Raw genomic sequence first — 6,136 nt, forward strand, 5'->3', positions numbered from 1 at the left:
AGACTGAGACAAAAGGGAAGTGATTACTGTGACTGGGAGTGTCAGATCACATGTTCTCGGGATCAGCTGCTCAAACCACTGTCTGCCATTGTAAAACTGAGCATCTGTAATAAACTCTTCAGGGTAGTACATTACTATTCTAACTTATGCCTGACCTTTAGACAGCCTTCTATCTGGATTATAGCAGAATACCAAGTGCCAGATTTACTACCCTGTGACTCAACTCAGCGCAGCACCCAAAGTTGCTGTGCGGTGATGTGTGTGTGTGTGAGTTAGAGAGAAGGATTGTGCCATATCTCTCTCTTCCCCTCTCCTTGGCCCATAATCAGGCTGCCAAGCACCAAAGCCACACCTTTACACCATAGTGCAAGGGTGTCTGCGTGAGTCTAGCATAGACTTTGTACTGGAAGTGTGCCTATCCAATACAACATACAATATCTAGACAAACTGTAAGACGATTGCTACTTTGCATGTGCGCTCTACAAGGCAGCACACATGCAAAGTCACAAAAGAAATGAGAAATACAATTATTTCTCCTTTTAACACCTGCTTCAAAGTGGCATTCTTTTTTGGATCAAAACCCTGTATGTTTTTGTTAATAGATAGGTTTTTGCGTCAAAAAGCATGGGGGAAAGCATTGAAATGCCATGTCCCACCCAAATAACGGCCCTCTGATGCAGAGTAACTTTTAAGTAGGGGTGGGCGGAATTTGCGGAATTAACCTCCGCAAATTATCGCGAGATTGCAGAAAATCTCCGCAAACACGCCGGAAATATCGCGAAGATGCGGAAGTTTTTTGCCGCCTGTTCGCGGTATTTTTTGCGTGTTCGCGGGTCGCCAACTTACCCATGCGGTCGCTCATGGGCGCGGCCATCTTGTTTTCACTTGTCCCGCCCTCTGGCGTTGTTTACTTCCTGTTCCGGGTCGCGCAATGCATGTTCGCGGTCGATATTTCCTGTTCGCGATCGCTTTTACTTGATCGCGTTGCTTTTTGCTTGCTCAGGGAGAAAATATCGCGCGAACTTGCGCACGTGGTCGCAACGGGCGCGGCCATCTTGTTTTCCACTCTATTGCATGGTTCTGGGGCCTGATTTTCAATCCTCCCTAAATCTTTTCAATCCTTTGTTTATAGCCACTTTTTTCGGATCTTTATTACTTATTATTTCTCTAACTATTTTCCTGCCTCTATATTTTTGGTTTTTGTGTACCTTTTTTTTTGTTTTTTAGCTACTTTTTCTCTTTGTATTGCCTGCTATTTATTTCCTTTACTCCTTTATTTATTTTACCTTTTCTTTCCCGCCCCGTCCCCAGAACCATGTCCAAGGGCAGGGCTGTTCGCCGGCGCAGCCAGAGCCGCGACCGCCTTCCTTGCGGAAGGCGGCGCCCACAAGGGGTGCATGCACGGGCCTTATTTGGGGAGGCGGAGTTGGCTGCACTAATTTTCTTTGTGCAGCGCCACCTCCCCTCAACCCTGGCAGCAGGTGGCAGGCCTGGGTCCGGGTACGGCCTCCGGGAGCGTCGGCAGCGGTGGGGGAAGGTGCGCCGGGCAGTGTCTCGCATCTCTGGGGTCCGGCGCACCCAGGCACAGCTGACGCACCGGTGGTCCGACATCCTGGACCGTGAGCAGGACCTGCTGGACCTGCTAGGAGTGGAGGTCCCGGGGCTTGGTGAGTACCTATTTAATTATTACAACTTTGTGTCTGTTCTTCTGCTCTATGTTATATATTGCGAATATCTTTTTTTCCTTCCAACCAGATAGAATGTTGCTGCTTGCAATACATTCCAGGTTAATAATGTTTAAAAGTCTTCTGTGATTATGACACAGGTGCTCTTCTGCGCTACTACTAATCTTACTTGTTTGCAGCTTTGCGTTTGCGCTTGCTTAGCGTGATTCTTTACGAGTTTATTTTAGAGAAATTAAGTTACGTAATGCTACAGTGACTCATGTCCACTCCTTACTTTGTCCTGTCACTAATAGATAGGGGCGGATTGATACATAGGTTTAGGTACTTTGTATGAGCTTCTAATTGGTTAGTGGTATGCGTGATGCCCCCTCACTCAGTTACGTGACGTGCTGCTAGTACGCCAGTCTTTAGAACCTTTCTAGTTTGTTCAATGAGTGGAGGTAGGCTTTGCAGTTACTTAGCAGTAGCAGATGAGCATCAATCAAACCAAAATTGTGTATATACAAAAAATGTAGTCATGTTAATGTGTCCTCCATGATTGGATCATACACATTGTTGAGGAATACAGTCGAAATGCATACTTAATGTACAATTGGCATGCCTGGAATAGGTGGGCTAGGTTGGGTGGTAGGTTGTACTAATACTTAGGCTTACTTGTAACTTAGTTTTCTGGAATCAGAATGGAAGAATGGATTACTGTTGATAAATAGTAACTTAAGTAGTCGAACTGCGAATCCCCCGATATTACATGTTGACCAGATGAGATCGGTCAATGTAGTTATTGCAATTGTTTACATTAGTGTTTTTTGACCGTTGTTGAAAAAAATTGTATTTGCTTAAGTTGACACCATCCATCAATGTTTGTCTTTCTTATATCTTTCCTGTTCATCAGCACCCAGGGGCAGACGGGCAGGGACTGGGCAGTCGGCGGGACAGGAACACCACGAGGAGGACACCGCTGAGGGCTCCTCTGCTGGCCCCAGTAAGTCTTCTTGTTTTTAATAATATTTCTTATTCCATAACTTTTACTGCCCCATTTCTCCCGAACTATAGTGTGTTTCCAAATGCTATTTTTTACCACCAATTATCCTTCGATCTGTACGGTTTCAAAAAGCTTATCCCTGCCTCCGCTATGATGACTGAGTACTACTACATACTATCAGTCTGTCTGTCTGTACTGTAGTAGCTAGTCTTGCCCAGTGCCACTCTTTGTGAAAGGTTGTAATATAAAACTCATATTCACCAGTAGCTCGTACAATCCGTTGGGTCGTTGTCTTGTACTACTTTTTACTCTTGTTGATGTTTAGGCTTTGAAAATTCACAGCAACAGCCCTACCAGATTTCTTAATATTTTGATATGATACCCTATAGGACATACAACTGTTGTAGGGATCTTGCACATACATTTGCACCAGAAAATAGGATGTTGGTGATGGTAGGTTGGACCTTCCTTGCACACCTCAATCAGAAATTCCGCACCCACCACAATTCCACTGCTTGACTATAGTACTGTCTTGTCATACCTATTAGGTCTCGGAACCCTCCCCCCAAGACAACCAACAAGTAGACAACCCAGAACATTAACACACCCAACCTCTGTCGTGGAAGCAATTCACATGCACACCCTTACTTTAATTTGCTCAATCGTGTAAGTTAGTCCACTCCACACCAAATACCACAAAGTCTATGTAAGTTTAAAATTTTTATTTCAATTTGAGAAGGTCTGTACACTGTTATCTTAGCAGCACCAACCGGCAAATCAATAACATTAAAACAAAATACATTGTTACACTAATACAGTTGGGAATTAAATCATGATAACTGAAGTAGTGGAAGGCAGCACCACCATCCCATAGCAATTTAGTTTATATACATTTATAAATGAAGATGTGAGTGAAGGGACCCCTCACCTCAGAAGAACCTAGTACTGGTAGTTGGTGCATCGTTCAGAAGCTCTGGTTCGTAGAAGCGAATCTTGCGTCTGTAATGCGAAAAAAGGAAATGGTGTGCGTTAGTATATTGCAACTTGCAAGCATTTCTCAGCCGTGCCAAAAAGTGTAGCATCTATGGATAAGCAATATGGACTAACAGTAACAGTAGTACACCAGTTCTTCCTAAAAAAGTGGCTTGTTAATGTTTGTTGACCGCCTGTACGCAGCGCGTAGACTAGACAGTAGCAGTGTGAGGCAGGTCATGTGGGCTCAAAGGTGTCTTAAGAAGCTGCAAGGTAAAGGTAACGTCACATGTGCATGGCTAGGGCTAATCAAGCAAATGCTACAATGATCATATAACTTAGTGTCTACTCTACTACTACCTGATTTGTACTAGTGATTTATGTTAGTATTAACTCATTTTTCAACCTTGCTACTGATCAATAGGGGGGAGGTGTATATGTTGCCTAATAAATGTGTAATGTTTTCTAGGCGCACTACCGACCACCATTGCTGGGGCCAGCGAAGGCGACGCAGAGGGCGAGGATGCGGCAGTTGCAGATAGCAACGGAGGGGGAGTGGCAGCACCAGTGGCAGGCGGTGGTAAGTTAGATTCATAATCTTTAACTATTGTTGAACTTGACAGCACACTCACTGCAAAGGTGTACTGTATGTATATGTATACTGTAAAGTTGTGAATTAGGGCCCCATTAGGATGGTGGGCGTATTGCCCCCGCCGGGCTGGCTGGAATTCACTGCCGTCACAGCAGGGGCAAACCTCCCGCCATCCCTGTAGAAAATATTCAGACATGTCTAGGCGGAAAAGGGTTCAATATGGCGGTGGTGTCTCTCTCACCACACCGGCAGCCATATAATCTGCATTTTGGAATGCCTTTGCGTGGCGGCATTACCGTCCGCCACGGAAAGGCATGCACACATTGCAGAGTATGCTTGGGGGCCCCCATGGAGGGTACCTACCGATGCTATGGTACCCCCCGACTTTCAAAGCAAAACGTGACAGGCTCCGTGCGAGGCCCGTCATGTTGTGCTTGGAAAAGCAGCACAACATTTTAGCATTGCTTTCAGCGTCACTGTGCCGGGCGCATCATCCTAATTAATTGTCCCCACGGGACCCCCACCCTTTTTAGCAGTCGGATGGCGGGCGGACAAAGTCCGCCCGCTATCCGATGTCGTAAGTAAGTATGAGTTCTTGGGGACGTTTGAAGAGTGAACTAGAAGACTAGAATTCCCTTTAATTGGTATAGGACTAGGAGCCAGAGTATTGAGTAACCAATGGCCTCATCTATCTGATTTCAACTCCGCTTTGAAAGTTTTATGGAGAAGAGCACCTGGTGCACTGTTCAACTAAAAAGTGTAAGACAGGTGGAAGGAAGAAGGACGGGCGACATTTAAAATGTTATGTACTACTGTGCTTTATTTTATAGTGCTACTCTACCATGCCACTATGTGTATAAATAATTACCTTGTCCTACTGTTTTATTAAGACTATATTTTACAATTGTCTTGTTTTTTTCTTTTTGATACACAGCTACTCCGAAAATCAACCGGAAGGAGTTGGCCGCCAAGGCACGGCGCCGGAAGCTGGAGGCAATCCAGCAGGAATACCGGCGGCTGGTGGTCCTAGCCGAGGAGGAGGAGGAGAGTGCAGCAGCAATTGAAGCCTCCTCCAGTGCCCCGGGCCCCAGCCACCGCCCTCCAGCGGTACGGCGCCACCGTCTGGCGGCTGCCCGCCGCCACCGTGCCATCTCCGGTGCCCCCCCCCCACTGTGGTTGCAACTGCCGCGGCCTTAGACGCCGCGTCGCCCATTTAGAGGACCAGATTCGTGTCCTCCTCCAGTCCCGCCCCACCAGTTAGTCCCTGTCACTGCCCCTTTTTTAATTCCTGTTTGTTTCCTCACTCGTTTGGGCGTTCTCTATTTCTATGGACAGTCGTTGGGGTTAGGGAGGGGGGTGGGTCAGCTTTTGTGGGTTTAGTTTATTTGTTAGGGTCAATTAAATATATTTTTCTATGTTACATGCAATGTTGTTAATGTTTTGTAGGTGGGGTAACTGTTTTACATCACACTGTTTCTTTGCTGGTGCATGGCCGCCCATAGCGTGTGTTTGATTTCAATAATTTGCTGACTGTATAAGACACAAACAGATAGATGCGACACACCTCACTCATTGACTGGTCCTACTATGCATTCTTTGGAGTGGTGTTTGAAACTGACATCATTGACAACATGTCCATTATTGATTCTGCCTCCCCCAAACTTCTCTCTTACCGGTGCTTGATGTTTATGTCCAACTGTGGCACAGCACTGGCTGCATGGTGAAGATGGTTTCCTTTTTCATACATGCCATGATTGGGGTGGTGGTGGTAGTATAGTAGTAGTATACACTGGCAGGGTAGCAGCATTTCCAAAAAAAGAAAAGGAGATAGTCAATCGCCTTTGAGAGACTGTTAGAGGAGTAGTTGAATGAAGTACATCACAGAATTTACCGAGCAACAATTAT

At 45.7% G+C, this 6,136-nt stretch overlaps 1 long non-coding RNA gene across 1 annotated transcript; it reads left to right on the forward strand.

Moving 5' to 3' along the window:
• Positions 1–2,387: 2,387 nt before the first annotated feature.
• Positions 2,388–5,539, forward strand: LOC146802068 (uncharacterized). Its single transcript, XR_014967358.1, has 3 exons — positions 2,388–2,667; positions 4,109–4,219; positions 5,166–5,539. It is a non-coding gene; the product is annotated as an uncharacterized LOC146802068 (long non-coding RNA).
• The last annotated feature ends 597 nt before the right edge of the window (positions 5,540–6,136 follow it).

The sequence above is a fragment of the Triturus cristatus genome, chromosome 8 (genome assembly GCF_964204655.1).
Source record: "Triturus cristatus chromosome 8, aTriCri1.1, whole genome shotgun sequence".
NCBI lineage: Eukaryota > Metazoa > Chordata > Amphibia > Caudata > Salamandridae > Triturus > Triturus cristatus.